The sequence below is a fragment of the Semicossyphus pulcher genome, unplaced genomic scaffold, assembly GCF_022749685.1.
Source record: "Semicossyphus pulcher isolate SPU_LCO1_2020_fin unplaced genomic scaffold, fSemPul1.0.p SCAF_10, whole genome shotgun sequence".
NCBI classification, from domain to species: domain Eukaryota; kingdom Metazoa; phylum Chordata; class Actinopteri; order Labriformes; family Labridae; genus Semicossyphus; species Semicossyphus pulcher.
The window spans coordinates 21,641,511-21,662,836 of NW_027211604.1; the positions used below are offsets into that span (position 1 = coordinate 21,641,511).

Consider the following 21,326-nt stretch of genomic DNA (forward strand, 5'->3'; position numbering starts at 1 on the left):
TTTCTGCTCTGCTCGTGTTCGCATGCTGATTCCTGGCTTTGGCTGCACGCTGCGGTAGGTGAACTACTGGAAACCTGCGGGAAAAGAAAGCGGGCTTCTGTTTTATTGCAGCTAACCCGGACCTTTTTCTGGCTTGTTTCGCCGTTTTCAACCCAGAATGTGTTCCCCTCTCAGCTGTGGATGATAAATGAAACCGGAGGAGTCAGTGACAGCTGAAGCAGCGCGGTGCGGATCCGCCGGATGCCTCTTTCGCCCTTCTCTCCATCCACGATTTGCGCAAGGGATTTAATTTCCGAATTCTTAATTGGAGAAGCACACAGACAAATTGTACTGCTCTTTCTCTTTTGCATGTTATTTTGAGCAAACTAGCCCTGTTTTGGGGGGTAAAGGCACGCAGGATTCGTGTGTTTTCAGCCAGGGCGCGCGTCATTTCTCCACTGATGCCCATTGATTTATGATTTTTGGGAGCTTTTATCAGGCTTCGCGCACGGACTTGGATGCGTTTCGGGGAACGCTGGGTTTCTCTGCTACCCCAGTTGGACAATTAGGAGCAGGATACTTGTAACTTTCTTCTCTCATGTGGAAAAAAACGCTCTCTTTTGCCTGGAGAAGACGCGGTTTGGCCGTGCCTTAGGATTGCTGCTGTTTTAGTCACTATCACGACTGTAGCTGGACTGTAAAATTGTTGATTGAAGCATCGCACATTTTGTCCCGCACGTTATCGTGCAGATATATGTAAATCTATTACGCATTATTCAACTTAAGACCCCCCGGACAGAACTGCAACAGCACCGTGTGGAGGCTACCACCTGCAGAGGTTTATTTATCCACCATCGGCTACTGGAACAACTGGGATTTAAACATCCGCCTGCTGGGATTTCTACCATGTCAGGTGTACGGGATTGCAGATGGACTCTCCTCATCTGTGTGGCGGCGCTTTCATATGGTGAGTGAGCACCCCCCTCCTCCTCCTCTTCCTCCCCCTCTTCCTCCCCTTCACCCCTGTTCAGCAGGCTTTCAGGAGCATCATTTTGTGTTGCATCGAAAAGTAGTGGTGCCAAATTTGTGCAACATGCAACTGCAGAGAGTGCTGCTGTTCTGATTGGTTATTTCTTTGTAAGATACACACACACGCACTCACACAAAATCTTGTTACACACTCTACAAATGTCTCAAAGAATCTGCAAACCCCTGCAGGAGTGTTTTGGTACTTTTGGTGTGGATTTCCTTTCAGGTGACTTTAAGTTCAACATTAAGAATTGTCGGCACGCTTTAAGTTACTACAGGAATCAGTTACCCTTCATATCCAGGTGACAAAGGCAGCAAAGTACAAGAATGGACATCAGCACACTTGAGTCAAAAATTAGAATATAATAAATATTTTACAAGAAATAAAACACAATTGATTGAATATCAAACCATGTGAGATATAAATACCACAGAGTGAAATCAGGTGACCAAACTCTCACTCAGAATCCAGCTCCACAGGCACACAAGAAGTCTTTTTTCCCCTGCGAAGGATAGATAAGATATGAGTGGAAACACTCATAGTACATCACGTCACAGCTGCTCACTTGTGAGAACGACAGACAGACTTACAACATATTACACAACTGTCTACCATCTCCTCTGGCTTTCGTCTTATGTGTGTGTATGTGTGTATGTGTGTGTGTGTGCCCAAAGTCGCCTCTTACACAACAGATAAGGCTACACTTTGTCCTACATGGAGTGACGTGTGCGCGGCAAAGTGTACGAAATCCAAATCAAACATGCCAAAGATGATTTCCCGACATGTCCTTCTGATCTAGTTGGACTCTGAAACGATAATCCCGCTTTAATATCAAAAAGTCCTCTTTAGTGATGCAGCAGCGGCGGCAGAACAGCTGCAAGAGTGTGACATTGCAAAGCTTCGATTAAAGGGATTTTGGAAGTGGGGTTTTATTATTTATGAACCGTCTATTTCCTACAGTAGGTGAGGGTCATCACGGCCCCTGTTGGAGGGGGTCTCAACACAAGCTTTGTGAAAATATTAATACCACTGTAAAGTACAAGCTTTATTTTTGAATATTATAACTGCTTCCCCTTGCCGTCAGCCCTTTCTTTCTGCTCCTACACATGAGGCACTCTGAATCAGATCAGCTGTTTAGGTCAGTGATATATCAATCCTGTAACCCATGGGCAGTTGCCTGACTACCATACAGTCTCTGGGAGTGCCAGACAATTTTTCAGGGCTTCAAATGAAGCCAGCGATAATGGACGTCCTCTTCCGTGCTTTGCATTGTTTACAGTCCGACTAGCAACTTGAGAAGCAAGTTTGAGTTGAGAGGTGACGTCTAAGGATGGATTGTTGCACTTGCATGCAGATGGGAGCCAGGATGGCATTAGAGCAGATTGTGTTCTGCCTCTTACACTCTGCACACTGACTGTTCCTGCATACAGACAAAGATGTAAAAATGCTAGTGGTCTGTACTACTTGGACTTGAACCAGTAACCAGAACACTCCAGACACCAAAAATCATGTTACTTACTGGTGAGCGGTTTGTAGAAGAGACAACAAATACAAGAAGATGAAGAGTTGTCTTTATTTTAAGTTAGGAGTGTTGGTGTTTATATTCAGTACAGTTAGACGGAGCCGTTTAAGACCATTATCATTATATTATGACCAGCGCACTTCTTTGTTTGAAAACCCCAGAAAAAGCATCTTTGAAAACTTAAAGGAGCGATTCTCCCCTGGAAAAAGCCACTGTCAGTCAAAGCTGGTGTTCTCTGTAATCGATAGAAGCAATAATATTTGAAATTGGCGCCATAGCTGTGGAGAAAGTTGTACAAACAGCTCGTGGTTTCGCCCGTTCTACATTCCTACAACACCCAGCGTGCATTGCGCCCCTCCTTCTGAAAGGAACGGCCCAGCGAGAGACGCTGGAGTGAAATACGACTGTGTCGAGGCACGCAATGACTCAGAGTGGTACAGAATCCAAAATATGACGAGAATATACCGGTGGATCGTCAGGAAAATCTTTGGGTCTGCGGTCTACATTTCAAACCTGAAGATTTTGAACGAGACATGACATCGGAGGCGGGCGTCCTAGATTGAGGAAGTGTAGTTTAGCAAGCTCCCTGGCTTTCCAGGGCCCATTGGAGAAGCGGATAGCGTCCTCCAAAGGCACAGAGCTGTTTTTTTCCAGACTATAATGCCATTAGCTCCCCATAATAGCATGATAGGACTGGGGGTGAAAATCGGCGAACTGGCCCTTTTTAAGAAAGTAAAGTTCCAGCTTCGATCGCCACGGCACTTTTCAAACCCTGAAAACTGATCCACAGCGTAACACATGAACGCAGAACTTGTACTGTAGAGAAAAGGGCTGTTTGGCCGCACAAGGGCTATTAGAACGTTTCGCTCCAAACCCCGACCACAGCGGTCCATAGCTTAGCTTCTGTGTCTGTACTCTAGCCAGCTTCTCCGCGAGCTTCTCCAAACAGGGGCTGTGCTGACCAACTGCTGCAACCCAACTTCAAAAAATCTGAAGTATCCCTTTAAGTGCACTTCTGAGAGGTAGACTGAGCAGTGGCTTCTTACAGTAGAGCCTCTTTATATTCATTAGAATCCATATTTATATTTCAGGCTGTAGTAGGGCTGAATCCAGCTTCTTAGTGAGCTGCACTGTGACCGAGTGCATTTCCCCCCATATTTATTGCATAACCATCCTTGCATCCATATCTTCTTCCCTCTCCTACTCATTTTCTCTAAGTCTTGCCTCAATTTCATTACCACACAAAAGAAAAACGCCTACGTGTGCACGACAGAACATACTCTCCTTGATGGCTTTACTTCACCGAGGCTTCAAGTATGCGAGTGTGCTGCATCGCTTTGCCTACACAGATCCCCGCGAACGCCTGTGGTCAGCGTTGCTTAGCGCAGGGAAACCCACCTTCCTGGAAAATGGAGGCGCTGCTGTCAGAAGTAATTGTAGTAACAGATTTGGCGCATGGCCGGCTGCCTCCGAGGAGGGTTTCATAGGCTCTTGGCCTCAGAGACCTCAAGTTCAACACACACTAAAACGCACGCACACGCACTCAGAGAAGCCTTGCTGCACTCCCCCTCAGCAGTTTAAAGCACTCTCTCCTTGTCACAATCGTATGCTAAGTAAACAAATTTGTAAGAATATCTCAGGAGGGAAGCAGTGGACTTGCTGGATGAAGAGCTAAGCAGACAAATCCCCAGGTGTGAAACAACAATATCATGGGCTTCATGAGCACTGAAATGAATCCATTATTCCTCACGCTTCTCCCCTCACGTTTATATTGTCATGTGTATTTGCTAATGTTGTTAACAAGCTAACAGCTCAGTTTTCTGCAGGGTTTGTTTAAATCAAACATGCCATGTGATCGGACACTCTGCGTGTTAGCTAAAGCAGGGATTTAGCAGCTACCTCAGTTTGAGTGTGAAGCTTTATTAACGCCGAAAGGGACATCCACCTTTTTTTCTTTTCCACCATCCTCCTCCGCACAGAGGTCAGAGGTCAGGTGCAGGGCAGCATTCCTGGAGCTGATAGGGATTAAGATTGTTCAAGGACACTTCGACATGAAGCAGCGTTTTCTGGTTAATCATTGTGCTATGATTTTTCTCACAGTTAAAACAAGAGATAGGAATTAAGGTCTGACCCAGCTTTTTCCTTTTTGAAAATAAGCCAAACCACAGACTGTATAAAAAGATGGACGACATGACAGCTCCCTAAAAGTGAAGCCAAAACATTTGGAGCGCCCCCTGCTGACTGGCTGCAGTATAGCACATAAAGCCCGCCTCCTTCATGTTAACAGATGGGACATGAGTCAAACTATTAAATCAAAATACAAGCCAAATAAATTTTTCTCAAACATGGTTTCTGTCATTATAGTTAGTTTTTATCATGCTGATCTACGTCCAAGTGTTCATTTTTCTGACAAGTTTATTGTTAATTAGTTATTTGATGCTGTAAAAAGGATGATTGACAGCTCTGTTGACAAATCTGGCTCCTGCAGCCAATCTGTTCCAGATTAGCAGAGTAGAGGAGGAACGGTGAAAGGAGACGTAACTAAAACAATCACTACAGTCAATGAAGTTTCCATACCTGTGTACGTCTGCTTCAGACAACACAAAGAAGCTGTTCTGCTGTTAAACAAGCCGACCTGACGGAGTGGCTACGGCAGCTCCACACGCTGAATTCTACTGCGCAGCTCTGGCTCCAAATGAGGTCCCCATCGCAAGAGGGCAGCACCTATCACTGGGGCTATTTTGGCATCAATTTTGTACAATGGGAGCAGATGGAGACGCGTCGCCCATACAGTCATTAAGCCAAACTTAGATTGACTGCCTGAAGGTTTCCTATATACTTCATGCTACAAACACATTTTGGTTGCTGCCAAAAAGGTATATAATAAGTTTGTTATCCATCCCTTGTCCAACAAATCTATCATACAGCCTGAAATCACTGCTTTGGATTAGTTTGGGTCGAAGGACCCTCAGCCAATAAATCCGCTTTAGGTTAAAACTGTGTGAACAATAAACACTGAAGGGTCATTTTGAGAGTTTAAAATGTTTACAACCTAAAATGATCCAGCGATGCAGCTAAAAAGCAAAAGTGAGGAGACTTGACTGACAAAATGCGAATCAGCAGGGTCTGCTGACTGTCGATTCAAATCGTTGTCTGATAGCAGGAAGCTCTCTTTTTATACTATTTATAATAATTCGTCTCCACTCATATGGAAATGAATAGGATTGATTTTTGTGTGTGAGTGAGGGGCCGTTTGACAGTTTAAAGACAGCAGAAGCATCCTTTTTCTCATGCACAGGACAAAATCAGCAAAGAGATTCGATGTCCCGCTTGGGAGAAGCAGGTCATCCTCACATCTGAGAAGCTGGACGCACGAAATGTTGACATTTGGGTTTGAAAAATGACTAAAATGATAAATCAATTAATAAATTAGTTACTTGTTACTAGATTTAATGTTCTGTCAATGGAATAATCAATTAATTGAGTAATGGCCGCAGCGCCAGAAACATTAACCTTGTGGGAAACAGCACAGGCAGTATTTCACACAGTAAATTCTCATATTTAATAGGTGTTGAATTATCTGCTTTATAAATTGATCATGAGACCTCTGTGGTTTACCAACCTTTGCTCAATAATTTCCTGGGGGAAATCTTGGAAACGACACGTTGAAAGAATACTGTGGTTAACCTGGATAAATGGCTCCTCGAATAGATTATGACTAATAGCGTTAAATCGAACTCTAGGTGTGGTGAATGCATTGATTAAGAGCCTCTGATTGCTGTGAGCGGTGTCCGCAGCCGGCTGCATAACGTGGCCTGCAGAGCCGTGTTTGCCCAGTCATGGTTTGCATGTCTCTGGCAGCGTTCCCAGCAGCAGCAGCAGCAGCAGCAGCAGCAGCCTCTCTTTCTCTGAGAGCCGACAGTGGACGGCGAGCGGACAAAGCGGCAGTGTGACACAGCGACTCTCATGTTCAAACCTAATTGATTTACATGTGGTGAGACGAAGCCTTCTCTTTGTTGCTCTGTTTGTGCGGAGAACGCTGCCCTTACACGCATTAGAAACCTTGCTGCCTTATATGCATCAACACCCTGCGCCTGCAGATGAGTCAGTGCTGCTGTTTAGTGATTCCGTGTTTGTTCTGTGCTGTTCTGATGTCAAGATGGCGCATTTCTGTTGATGCACCTGCCACTTTTGTTTGTGTTTGCGTCCATGAAGCATATGTTTTTTTATATTTAGCTCGCAGCTCTCGGTTGATGCTCTTTGTCAGCATCAGATAATCGTAAACCCATTTGAGCGTGGCACCCTTTTGCAAGTTTTTTTTTCTAATTTTTTCTGACAGATGGGCTCAAGGCTAAAACTAATCTGTGCCGTCTGAGCGGCAGGGCAGCCACCTACAGGAAACAATAAGAAAAAGAGGCTGTTACTGGAAAGACGGCTCCTTGTGTTACTTGCAGCCTTGTTCAGTAATTACACTCGCAGGTGGGCCTGTCAGTCACATGTAATTGATTTTCTGTTTCTAATTGTTAGAACCGGATTTCTTTATTGTAAAACCGCTCTTTGAATCCCTTCGATGCCCGGAGCTGTGTTTCTGCTCCTGCCTGGCCGTTGTGGAGTGAATTCTAAGGATGTTGTCCTTCATCAGCTCTGAAAGGAACCTTTTGTGAAGCGCTGGTTCCCCTCAGACATCGTGTGATGTGCAAGACCTCTACCAAGGGCTCCAGGGCTTGTTGGTAGTTCTCGCTGAAAGGAGTGCTCTTACCCCTTTTCCTGGCAGACCTTATAATCAGAATCTGGAAATATGTGAATCATGAAAGGGTGCTTCTTTGAGCCGACATGACTGCTTCAGAAAGAAATCAATTTAGCATGTTGAATATACCTCCACTCGGTTTTCAATCTGCTAAAAGCCCCGATTCTGAAGAGGGAGGATTATGTACAGTAAATAAAACATGCATTATAGCTTCTGAGGTTGGGTTGTGACGGCCGTGTCTTCCTGAGCCGTGAACAATAGTTTGCCATTTATTTCACATGTCTGGTTCAGACAAAACCTTCCCTGACTCGTACAAGGTTTCTGACTGTTTGCTGTACAATCTAAAAGCTGTGTATGTGTCAGACATGTCTTTTAGGTATTGGTTATTTATAAAGATGTTCTGAATCCATCCACCCTTACATGCACACCAGGTTTTTTCTTGTGATTGTGGAAAGATATTCCGTTGTCATGTCATTTGCTTATAAAATTTCAGGACGTCTGAACTTATCCGCCACCTGCTTGGCTGTTGGCTTGGTTTTGGAGGGTGAATAATTATAGTTTCACAACTGGGGCGACTCTGCTGTGTAACCAAAGTCCTCTATTACAGAAATGCATTGGTTTGCACGATGGTGTTTCGGCAGAGAACAAGCTAAGCTTTAGTCCGGACCTTCGGACTTTATTCGTAAACTCCGGTTTGTTTGGACAGGTGAGAAACTGCCAGAAAAGATGGGACTCAGTCCGTTTCCAAACGAACCACAGTCTGGTTCAATTCAGCTGAGAACATAAACTGACTTAAAGTAGAACCAAACACAGGAAGCAAACCAAAAAACGGCATTGTGGGTTGTTAGCGAATGCTGACACTTGCAGAGACAGCCAGGCAGCAAGATGAGTAGAGGACAAACGTTTGGGGAGCGACGAGGAAATAATTGGAATTGGACGTCTTATCACGACTGTTTGAGTTGCCAAAGAATCTCTGAGCATTTTCAGGACAGCAGTGAAAGCTGGACAGCCCCATAGTGTTTACTTTTCTCCATCACCCTAGTAGAATATATTCCAATTATAAAGATGTGGTATGTGTTACTGTTCGTCACTTAAAATTGAATGTCTGAAAAAAGTAATTTGTGCACTATTTTTGTCATGTTAGCCTTACATTGCAGAACATTACGCTATGCATCCCCTAACTTACAAACTTTTCTGTCTGTGCTCGACCATGGTGATGTTTTATACATGCACGCCTCTCCTCAAAGCTTACATGCTCTGGACACTGTGTATCATGGAGCACTGAGGTTCATCACCAATTTTAAAGCCCTCACTCATCACTGTTTGCTGTATGCACGTGTTGAATGGTCTGCTTTATCCACACGTAGACTAAAACACTGGCACATTCTTATTTACAAGTCTATCTTAGGTATGCTTCCCTCGTACCTTCTATCATCAGTCAGAAGAGTGCAGGAGCTTCCAATCTTCGGTCCCAGGACCTGTTCTTACTGTCTGTCCCAGAGGTCAGAACTGAACTGGGGAAAAAGGCGTTTAAGTTTGCTGCTCCCTTTACATGGAACGAACTCCAAAAGGACCTGGTCTCATTGGATGCTTTTAAGGTGCTCTTGAATAACTTGGATGCAGACACATCTGGCTGTAGATGTTCTGCTTGAGATATTTATGATTGAAGTTTGACTGGTTTAACTTGTTATTTCATGTCTTTTGTTGTATCATAGTCTCATATTCTGTGTTATGTTTGTATGTATGGCTGCTCATTGTTTGTCTGAAACTTTGTGTGCTGCTGCCTCTCTTGGCCAGGACACTCTTGAAAAAGATTTATTTTAATCTCAAGAGCTTTTTCCTGGTTGAATGAAGGTTTAATTAATAAAAAATAAATACAATAAATTGAAGCTGTTTTATACTTTCTGTGTATTTTAATAGTCATTTACTGCTTAAAAACGCTACAGTTTGTTAGTCCATTAAAACTCAAATTACTCCAGCAATTAATTTAATCCATTTCATTGTAAAATAATCCTTAGCATAATCAAATTCATCTTTAAATGGGGTGAATAATTGAAAAAAGAATCATTACATTAATCAGCTATTCATTTGTGTTGCAGGTGATCATAATGGTAACGTATGGCACACACACCAAAGATGCATGTAGATACAAATCAAGTGTTTGTCTTTGTTCTAAAGCCGTCTATCTTCAAGTTTTTACTTCCCCGTCATACCTTAGCTTTTTTTGATTCTTTTTTAAATATCTTTCCCCCTCAGCTGATAATTCCAGAGAAACGTCCCCATGACATTTACACAGAAGATGTTCATAACGGCAAAGCATTTCTTGGTTCACCGGAGGAGCGAAGGGAATACAAGCACTCTGGGTGATTGCGTGGCCGTCTTGAATTCCTGTAACTGCGCACAGCAGGGAAGCAATCTGTCTTCTACATAAGGCGATCACATATGTTTGGTATGAAATCAGCTCTTATGCACTGCACCGCACACACTCTCCACAGTGGCTTTGATTCGAAATAGCTTTCTCTACAGCCTTTGGTACTGTGAGTCAGACTTGGGAACATTTTCACCCGCTAGATTCCACATTTGCATTGTAGGAAAAATACCTGTCAAGTGGATTTAGATGCACCTCAGTGTGACTTTTATAGACTGTATAAAGAGTGGACGTAAGCTCAGTCATGTCCTCTATTGGTTTGTCGCCAGCCTTTTTGAAGCCTCGACATCCTGAGGGCCGCCATGTTGGTTTTCTTGAGCTGGAATGGACCATATTGGGACGTTACGGTGGAGAGGAAGAGTTGGCTAACAACTAGTAATCAAAGCTAAACCCTTTGTACCTTTGACTAATTCTTAAGCTTGTGAATGGGCTGGTTAGCCATTGATTTTCCCACAGAGTGAGATTCTGTTTGAGCTTAGGGAACATAAAGCAGTCACCCCTCGCTTGTCCTAACTCTCTGGTGAGATTTGGTTGAACAACAGGTACCGGGCAACTTGAAATATCTGGCCTTCTCATCACTACAACCTGCTGCCTTCTCTTCTGGGATAAGCCGACAACAATACTGACTTCCAATGCACAGGCCAAGAGAATTAAGTCTCTGCATTAGAAACACTGAGCCAGGTTTGGTGAGCGGACATACCTGCTAATTTGTGCTAACATGTAAATTAAATATACACTCACGGAAACAGCTGGAGCCCAGACTTCTTGGATGGCCCGTTAGTACAATAAAACGAGCCGCAAGCCATTTGTCTGATGCTCTCCCAAACCCCATACCAACAAGCAAGAATGGCCAAGAGGTTAAAGTCGAGGTGAAATGAAAAATGTCATTTTAATCCTTTTAGATCACATCCCCGGTAATATTGTGCATCTATTTGACAATATAGGCCAAAAAAATACAGAAAATCAATTTCTTCATATTCTTCAAATCAAAATCCGATCATTTTTTCTTCCGGTAAAACTAAATTTCACGCGTGCTCACGTAAGTTAGCACCAAACAATTTCAACCAATCAATCTGCAACATTTAGCCTCAGAGCACCAAGAACGCTCGGTCAGTTAGCTAGCTACTGCGCTGTGGAGAACGTCTGTCTACGCCCACTTCTCAGCGATCAAATCAAATCCCTCTAATGATATGTCCCGCCTGTACGTCCTGTTTCACTCGGAAATACGTCACGATACGGAAGCTAGATACTCTCGAAATGCCGTTTTAGCTCGACTTTAAACTTAGTAACTGAGTAAGCTGAGGTAACAGCTAGCAGCACCCACCAGTCACTCAAAGCAAGCACACCCTGAATGATACCTTAAAGCTTTTATATAACTGTAAAAGGTGTTATATAAAACTTTTAAAGACAAATTGGCTATAGCGATTGGGCCTATTGGGGGTTGACTCACTTTAGGAGCCAGCCTCAAGTGGCCACTTGAGGAACTGCAGCTTTTGGCTCTTCCACATTGACTTCATTTCTCAGCAGTGGAGATTTCAGCTTGGTACCTCGTCATTACTCAAAAGGAGTGGCCACTTCTTGGACACCTTCTGGAAACACCTGTATCTGGTTTTATCACCTACTACCAACTGTGACACACTCCTTTTCCCCTGTGGTGTTTTAATTATATAATCCTTTTCCTCAAATTCTGGGGGTCTTGTCATGGAATAGTAATACATCTCACACTTAATAAGTAGTCTCCCCTGACACCCTGAGAGAGAATGAGACATCTGAAAGAAGAAAAGGTCACACTGAAGGTGGCCCTTTTAATTCCTCTAACACGACTACATGGAATACAAATTTGAACAGACGAAATGGTATGTGACATTGTGTCCACTTATGGTTTGAGACACTTGTCCACAAGGGGGGCGAGACCTGCGCTGTCGCGCTCGAGGCTTTGCAGCAAAGATTGAATAACCTCTCTGAGGATGTGAAGAAGTGATAGCGGTGCTCATAAAGCTTTGTCACCTTCACTGTGCCTGCAGCGCTCTGTATATTCAGACCATTTGTCTTCCAGAGTACTGCGACTTTCACTCAGAGTTGAGCAGATACTGATGTGAATTAGATCATTTAACATATTTCATACATCAAACTGCACACGGAACCTGACTGTAAGACTGTAAAACAAAGGTATAAAGGGTATGAATTCAAGAGGTTTTCAAACGATTTCCAGGTGCCACCAAACAAAAAGGAAATTAGTCACGTGACCTTCTCTGCACCATGGAGACCTGGGAAGTTAACGGACCATGTAGACCAATAGGGAAAGCTCAAACACACATATTCACACAAATATAACAAAGGAAACAAACACCCAGAGGGAGAGAGAGAGACAAGGATAACATACACATAGGAGAGAAAGAGACAAAAGGAGAGGATGCAAGGATAGGTAGCAAGGAGGCAGAGAGAGGGAGACGCTCATGTGCTAACAATCGTACAACAAACTACTCGGAGGGAAGTGGCGACCAAAAGTATGGAAGTTGTGCTTTTACAGAGTAGATGACCTCGTCTCTCTCTTCCTCATTGTGCTAGATGTTATTGATGACATTTTTTGTTCTAAGAACGTTCTAAAAATATTACTCCCTATGTTCTGGTAACGTTTTGAGCGGGAAGTTTTTAGCTTAGTGCTTTGATCTAAAGAAATTCAGCTGTCAGGCACTAGAGCTCTCATGCAGCTTCTGTTAGCCGTCTTCCAGCGACTGTCTAAAGGACGTGAAGCTTTAAGCAGAGGTCCCATAGTTTGCTACCAAACATCTCTTGTTTCTGACCATTTTCCAGTTGCCACATGTTCATTTTAATCTGTAAAATTGTAGGCGCACAGCTGCAACCAATACAGATTTTGCCCTCTGCAAATGTTTGACCTTAAAGCCTGTAACCTGGAGCTCTGTTGTTAAAAAGCCACGATTTAATGATACAGATATAGAGATCACACTGTTTTAGACATGTCTTTTCTGTGTTACACTGTATCCTAAATACCAGGGCTGCACAATATTTAAAAATGTGAGATGCAGCAGCAAAAACTTGGATGTGTTTCAGGTGATTTGCTTGACATTGACAGGTGCTGCAGTGGCGAGTGCACATGTGCTCCTCATGATGTAGCTGCTGAAATTAAACATTGTGCAGCCCGACTAAAGAGCTTTAAGTTCTTTTATACACAAGCTGAAAAAATGATGTGCTCACAATATTACATGTGATAAGATGGATATCTGTCACAATGTTGCTCCTCTAGTCCAGTTTAAACAGGGCTCTATGTGGAGGAAGTATGACAAGGTGGTCAACATGGCTGGTAATAATCTAATGTGTGTTTAATGTTAGCTACACATACAGCACATGTCATGTGTCTGACCGTATGAGCTGAAGAGATCAACCAAGTCAAAACGGATCAACCATCTGCTGCAGAGGTGTTTGCTCTCCTGCTCTGCATATCAGCAGTATTTCCCCGCGGACTCGCAGCCTCCTTATGAAGGATTTGTGTGCGATCAGTGCAGAGGAAGCTGAAGAAATATGACCAGATTTTTAGCTTTTAGCATATCTTGCAGTATCTCCCCCCTCCCTCCCTCCCCTCACACTGATTTCCCAGTGCTACAAATCTGCTAAAAGACTCAGACATGCATGCTCCACTCTGGCAACAAACATCAGCTTCCTCTTCTGCAGTCGGCCAACACTTAATTAATCTCCGGCACCGTATCGCTTTCAGCTGTGGGATTGCTTCTCCTGCTGCTGTTCTCAAAGTTCACGACTGTTCCTCACTGTCAGCGGGACACAACAAGGAGTGTGTTAGAACAAGAGACTTGTCCCTGTAGATTAGACACTGTGTGTCACTTTGACAATCATCTCTGTGGCGGTAGTCGGTGACATTTTGTAACGTCGTGTCAGATCATGTCGTGCAAGATTTGCTGTAAATACAAGCTGCGGGCCGGCACCCCGGTCTCCTTGTGGTAATTACAAGTAGGACATGTTGCTCCAGTGTGAGAATCACAAGTTATAAGCATCAATGCAGCCTGCAAACACGGCAATGAAACTGTGGCACTCCTATACAAAGAGCGCCCTTTGGAGAAAAAGTTTTGTTTTGTTTTTGTTTCTGTATTTAATATTTTAGCTTAAAATTCATCTTGAATTCTTGACTAAAAGTTCATTTGTAATGTGGGAATTCAAACTTTTACTTCAAGGAACCGGCATTGATTTACACCTAAAAGTCTGTTTACACTTGTGTGAAAGAAGTGTGTAAAGAATGTTTGTGGCTACAGAGAGAGCTGCACTAAATCTGATTGCCTGAAGTCGGTCGAGTTTGAAGACTACAAGTTTAAAAATGAACAAAATCTGGTTGTGTAGATTTGGAGAGAAGTGATCTTACTAAACCTGAGGTGTCATCGGTAGCTATGTCTGAACTATAACGCAGCAGAATCTTAGAAAAGCAGCAAATCCTCACAAATTGAAACCTTATTCTTTGTGTTATGTGATCATAACTTTTGGATTTAAACGGCTTGTTACTGCAAAATAAGCAATTTCATGAAATAATCTTGAGCCATAGGTGATTGTGGCTTTGTTCACTGTTTTCTGATATTTTCTGTCAAACATTAAATCAATAAATTCAGAAAATAATCAGGAGATAAATTGGTACCTGCAACAATACCCTGATTTGAAACAAAGCTGTGATTTACCTTTTTTTTGTCAATAACCGCAGTAATCAGTCGATTTAAGAAGAAGACTTTATTAATCCCAGAGGGGAAATTCAACTTTTTTCACTCTGCATGCATTAATGGAGAGATGTCAGAGTGAGGGGACTGCACGTGGACATGCGTCCCGAGCAGTTGAGGGATTCAGTGCCTTGCTCAAGGGCACCTCGACAGTGCCCAGGAAATTAACTGGCACCTCTCCAGCTACCAGCTCCAATTCCACACTTGGTCCGCACCGGGACTTGAGCCGGCCACCCTCCGGTTCTCAAGCCAAGTCCCTACAGACTGAGCTACCGTCTACCCCCAGTTATTATAATTGATTAAAGGATAATTCGATCTAAATGCAAACTATATTAATTGTAGTCTTTTTTTAAGCCATTTGTTTAATCACAGAATAATTGGCAGATAAATTGATACTACATTATCATTAGTTGAAGCCCTTATTGGGTCCAGGTGCTATTTAAAGACGAGAGTAAAAGTCATAAAGAAATCAAATTGAAAGTGACATTTAGGGAGCTTTCACACCTAAAGTCTGTTTGTTTGATCCGAATTCAAGGCCAATGTTGTTACAGTGCTGCATTTTGCCAAAGTTTGCAAAGTTTGGTTTGTGTTCACACGGCAGCTTTTACCAGTGGACCAAACGTTTTCTCTGATTGGTCAGAATTTCCACGTGGGTAAAGAGAGAGCACACTCCTCAATCACACTCAGCACGATCGTGGACTTTAATGTTTTCTTGTCTGAGTTTTTCTTTTACTTAAAACCAACATGTGGGGCGCTGTTTAGCTCAGTCGGTAGAGCAGGCGCCCCATGTACAGAGGCTACAGTCCTCGTCGCACTGATCGCAGGTTCGACTCCCGGTCTGCCGATCATTTGTGCATGTCATCCCCCACTCTCTACTCCCAACATTTCCTGTCTATCTTCAGCTGTCCTGTAAAAATAAAGCCAAAAGGCCAAAAAAAATAATCTTTAAAAAAAACCAAAAAAAAAAACCAACATTGTTCAACAGTTTGATCAGTTCCACTCTCCTTTAGTTTGTCACTGAACAGTTTGAACACCTCCGTGTTCTTGTGCGTTTCCACAAGCATTTTGGTCAGCCCATATTTCTATTTCCTCGTCGCTCCCCCACGTCTGTCCTCTACTCATTGTGCTGTCTGTCTGTCTCTGCGAGTGTCAGCACCCGTTAACAACACACAATGCACAGTTTTTTGGTTTGCTTCTTATATTAGGTCCTAATTAAGTCCATTTCTGTTCTCACCTGAATCGAACCGGACCGTAGTTTATTTGGAAATGGATCGAGTCCCATTTTTCTGGCAGACCATGGTCCGATGATTTGGTTCGCACCAGAGTTCGAATGCATGTTCTCACCTGACCAAACGAACCGGACTTTCCGAGTAAAGTCTGGACTAAAGGTGTCGGGTGTGAGAGCACCATTAGATTGAAATTCATGATGGATCTTTCCGTCTGTATACCTGCCACAGGAAGTTTGATGCAGCTGTCAGCTCCGTTTGTTAACCCTCTGATCATGTCGACATGTCGGCATTTTGCTGCCTTTTCTATATGAGACGTGATTGACAGGTTTTCCTACGTGTACTGTACAGCTTGTTTGTGTTTGAAGTTAGATAAACATTTCAGTTTGGTCCAAAGTCTGGCCTTGAATTCTGATTTTGCTGGCGCGCTGCCATTTCTGACAGCTTCACTGTTTAGCCTCCGGTTACACAATCTGCTTTACTGCAAGTTCACAGAGCTGTTGCACTTACCTAACACTATGATTTTCATTTTGATGAGACATTTGCGATTAAACAGAAATGCTTTAAATTAATTACAATTTCTGAGGTTTGTTTTTCATGAATTGTTGGAATTTGTCTAATTAAAGAGCAGAAGTCTGACACTCGGAGTTAAACATTTAGCCGTTCTTAAATACATGAAAATTGATTAACAAAACAGCAAAATGACTAAAAGAAATATGTGGGTTTGTTAGGTATTTTTCTGTGTCCTTGTTGGCGTTTTTGTGAAATGCGAGAGAACAAAAAAGTAGAAAAAGCTCCGAAAGCGAACAGATTTGTGAGCGGAGCTCCAACTTCAATTTATTGTGTTGAATTTGTCTGTAAAATCTCCCTGAACTCAATCAATACTGTTGTCTGGGACTTGTTGAGGGTAGAGTGAATATCTGCTGAACGTACAGTTTGAATCTTAGTCATATTGATTTAAACACAGGGAAGCAAATGCTTTACAAATGAGGCCAGCGTATCATTGACTGCACTGGCTTTGTCTGACTTCAGTGAGTAAAACCTGAGTCAAACAAAGGCCGCTGTTGTTTCGTCGTGTTTAATTAAAACATACTTATTGTGCTCTGGCAGTTTTGAACTCACTAAGCATTCAAATCCATTAAGAAAACACAAAATGGAGAAAAAAAAAATCAGGATCTGGTAAAAACAGAAATGCATTCTGGGCTTCAGTGTTCATGTTTGTGTTTCTGCTTCCACCTCCCGCCAACAAGCCATTGATTTAATCCAGACTGTGCCAAGCGGAACTTCATCTTTGATCCGTGAAATCGTTGCTAATTAAAGTCCCAATTTAATGCTGGAATATTATCCCAACCACTTTTTAAAAAGGTACGTCATGACCGTAAGTGCTTTAACTTTATTTTTCTCCCATGCATGGAGAGAGAGCATGCAGAGAGGGAAGCACGCGCTCAGTCAGATAAAGGCTGCAATGAGACATTGCATAACATCAGATGCTCTCTGTCCACACATAATCTGTTAATTATCCATATGTGCGTCTGTTTGTTTGTCTCGATCCATCTCTCTCTTTCTGCATCTCCCTCTATCCCACTTTTCGGCCCATTCGGTCGAGGCTGTTCGGATGTCGCTTCACCATGAGCCTGGTTCTGCTCCAGGTTTCCACTGTTGCTCATGGTGAGATCATGTTGGGTCTCTGTTAATAAGACAGTATAACACAGTACGGTCTAGACCTGACAAGTTTGCACTATTTTATGAGGAGGAGAATTTCAAACTTCAGTACGATACTAGTAAACAACAAACCGATACTCGATACCTGTCTGTTACCACGGCAACAACAATAGCCCTAGGAACAAAAAATGAGGCAATTTCTTGTTTTCAATTTCCCACCTCCCCAAAGTGCTGGTGCAGAAACAAGTCACTCAGCACACCAGCTCATATGACATGCTGTTAAGAGTAATGAAAGGCTTAATGAGCCGGATTTTCCATGTTAAATATTCCCTCTTAAGCATCACTCATAATCCAGGAGAAGTGTGAGCTGCTGTCTGTATCTGCAGAGGATCTGCCCTTTGTCTGTGTTTCTATTGTTCTTATTATTCTGCCGTGTTTGGGACACATCTGGACGTCCATCGCTGGTCAGTGGTCTGGAGCTCAGTCATCAGTCTGCAGGTCGGGACTCGATGAAAACGTAGCGCCACGATGACATGTCTGTCTCTCTGCTCTGCTCTGTCTGTCTGCAACAGACACTATCGTAACTTCTGCATCTTTATGAGGCGTGAAAGGGACAAAACATCTTAATTTGCTGTTCTGTGAATGAGAGTCTGCTGTGTCATTGCTGTATAAGAGCTCCAGGTGTGATGGAGGGCGGAGCGGACAGACACACACAGGATGAAGCCCGACTTTGGCCTATAAAAACAAAATCCAGTACCTTCCTGCGTGGGTGTAGGAGTGTTAGTGTGTTGTTCAGAGCGTAACCGCTGTGAAACAATCAGAAAATAATCTCTTATTTCTCTTTTTCACTGCTTTATTTACATTCACGGTGCGCACTCTCTCTTCACTCGACCACAGCTGCTCTCTCTATTTTGCTTGCGGCAGCCTTGGGTAAGATCAGGTCATAAAGCCCGCCTCCTCCATGTTAACAGGTGGGACATGAGTCAAACTATAAAATCAAAATACACGTCAAATACATTTCTCTCAAACATGGTTTCTGTCATTATAGTTAGTTCTTATCATGCTGATTTACATCCAAGTGTTCATTTTTCTGACAAGTATAGTTTTAATTAGTTATTTGATGCTGTAAAAAGGATGATTGACAGCTCTGTTGACAAATACAGCTCCTGCAGACGATCTGTTCCGGATTAGCAGAGTAGAAGAGAAACGGTGAGAGGAGACGTAACTAAAACAATCACTACAGACATATAAGTTTCCATATCTGTGAAGGTCTGCTACAGCAGGGGTTCCCAAACTTTTCCATGTCAAGGCCCCCCAAGCAGCATTAGCTTCTGGCCGGGGACCCCCAAACCCACAGACAACAGAGAGTGGGACAGCGTCGATTTTTTTGGCAGCATCCTCACCAAGCAATTCTCGGACAATGTCTTTGGTAGCTGGTAGAATCAAATCCTCTCCAATTGTGTGAAGTTTTTTAGCACGAGCAATGTGGTATGAGGCTAAAAATGATGCCTTCAGGGCCCGCTCGGGCACGGTAGCTTGCTGTGTGAATGCAGCAGATTGCCTGACCAAATGCTCTTCTTTACGTCTGAAGAAGTCTACTGTTTTATCGGCCTCTGCCGGATGTTTTTGCATCAAGTGACGCTGATGTTTCGAAGGTTTTAAACACTCGTTTGAGAGGGTCTCCAGACAGAGGACGCATTTCAGGCAATCATGGCCATTTTTCTGTATGGCTGTAAAGCCATACTTAATGTATGCTGCCTCATGAGAGTGAGTTCTGCTGAGTTCTTAGGTTTTTTTTGCAGCAGAGTCCTCCATGGCAGGGCTGTTGGTCTGCTCCTTCGGTCTAATTGTTGTCGAAAACCTGTCGATTTTGCTCTAGCTAGCTACACGCAAGCTTGAGGAGCAGAGCAGCTTTAAAAACAGCCAGGTCTACACAGATTATGACGTCGTCATGCCGAATTTGCAGCTGAATTTGAGAATCCGAGATTACGGCAGTTTACGTGTTGTACGGTTCAGGACAAATGGTTATTAAAAAAAATAAAAAATAAAATAAAAAATAATATATATATATTTTTTGCATTTTTTTTTTTTTCCTCCAATTTTCCGAGGACCTCCTAGTGCCCCCTGGCGGCCCCCCAAGGGGCCGCGGCCTCCACTTTGAAAACCACTGTGCTACAGACCAACACAAGAAGCTGTTCTGCTGTTAAACACGCCGGTGTGCGGGATCCTTGCTGTATTTTTCGGTAATTTAAGTGTGTGTTTTGGTTAGCGGAAGTGGCTACGGTGGCTCCTCCTGCGCAGCTCTGGCTCCAAATGAATATTTAATGAAAGGAGCCCATCTGTGCGTGTACAGATCAATCCTCTGTACTGTAACTGTCCTGCATGGGAACAAATTGTTGCTGTACATATGCTGTAACATATAGGCCAGCTTGGTGTCTAACCTCCCTTGACTTAGGTCACTATTTTTTTTTAACTGTGTGGTCTATTAAATCCCTTTTTCCTACCCTGGAGCACACTGCCGGTTTGAGCAATGATCAATTCTTTTATTAGGTTACGTTGGCTTTGAGAGAAAAGGAATCCCTGACTGTTATAATAGCGTCTGCTATGCTATATTAGGTCCAAAAGACATTATAATAATTTAACTATAAGCCTATGAAACAGGATTTAAACCACATAAAGTGAAATAAAGCTTCAAGCCGCTCAACAGTTTTTTTTTTTTTTGCTTTGGGCCGGGCTACCTGCGAGGCTAACATCTGAACAAAGGTTAGAATTTAAATCAGACATTTCAGTAAACATCCGTCGCTTGCTGTCTTCGATGAATACAAAATATCTTGTAGCACTTAAACCTGTCCTTAAGCAGTTATGTTAAATTAGTGATATCCCTCCACCCCCTCTGCTTTTCAACTCTTACATCTGCCGTGCTTACAAATTCTGCTTTAGGAATCACTTTGCTGACTTTAGATTTGATGCGTCCACTCAGCCTTTAACCTGACATGAAAGCAGTTGACACTGTTAATGCAAAATACATGCGATGGTGTACCGTGAAACAGGAGCATCAAAATAAGCTTCAAACAGTCTTCATACGTTTATCCCCCCTCTTCTCATGACGGGGCGATGTGCATTAAGAACCTGTTCAATTAGCGCTGGTTTAATCTGGAAATCTGGGGTTTGAATGTAGAAATCTTGGGGCGCAACTACGGTTAAATTGCGCGTCCCATATACAGAGGCTACAGTCCTTGATGCGGTGGTCCCGGGTTTGACTCCCACCCTCAGCCCTGTGCTGCGTGTCACCCCCACTCTCTCTTCCCCTGTTTCCGACACTACCCACTGTCCTCTCTCTCTGAATAAATGCATCAAAGGCCAAAAAAATTCATCACAAAAAAATAAAACACTGGGGTAGTAAAATTAGACAGATGATTCTGGAGGCAACATTAGCCGCTACTAGCTAAAACACCCAATTTCCTTTCAAACTGATTGCAGTTGAGTTGCATTGTGGGTAATAAAGTAACTAACCGGTTTTGATCTTTTTTAATATATATTATTATTATATATAATATTTCTATCATTGATAGTGGAAGCACAGTGGAAGCACAATGCTAGCACTCTTTGAAGCAATAGTTACACATGCTGAGTGTTTAATATTTTATATCCCAGTGTCTTTGGACTGAAACTTGATCGAAATTTTCTTCCAGACAAAAAACAACATTTCGTGTTGGTAAATGATTAAACTGAATAGAGAAATTCTGTATGAAATATTTAAAACAATCAAAACATTTTAGAGCTTTTATTTTTGAGATCGGGACAGAGTTTTGAGGGAGTGGACCATTCCCGGACTCCCAAAATCAATATGTCTGGAATCCTTAATACAGCCCCGAATTCAGGCTTTACAGCCAATGTATTCGTCCTGTTCACCAACCATGCTGAGCGGTTACAAATCCAGCAGGTGAACTCCGGAGTGTGGGGTATATATGTTTCAGCAGGTGAGGTTGGAAACACCTC

General features: G+C 42.9%; 1 protein-coding gene across 1 annotated transcript in view; it reads left to right on the forward strand.

The window, feature by feature from the left end:
- Window positions 1-914: 914 nt before the first annotated feature.
- The window catches only part of tmem132e (transmembrane protein 132E), a 484,215-nt gene continuing 463,803 nt past the window's right edge, over window positions 915-21,326 (forward strand). The window contains exon 1 of the mRNA XM_069671683.1: window positions 915-946. The gene's annotated coding sequence lies outside the window, so the exon portion shown is untranslated. The remainder of the gene's footprint in view (window positions 947-21,326) is intronic.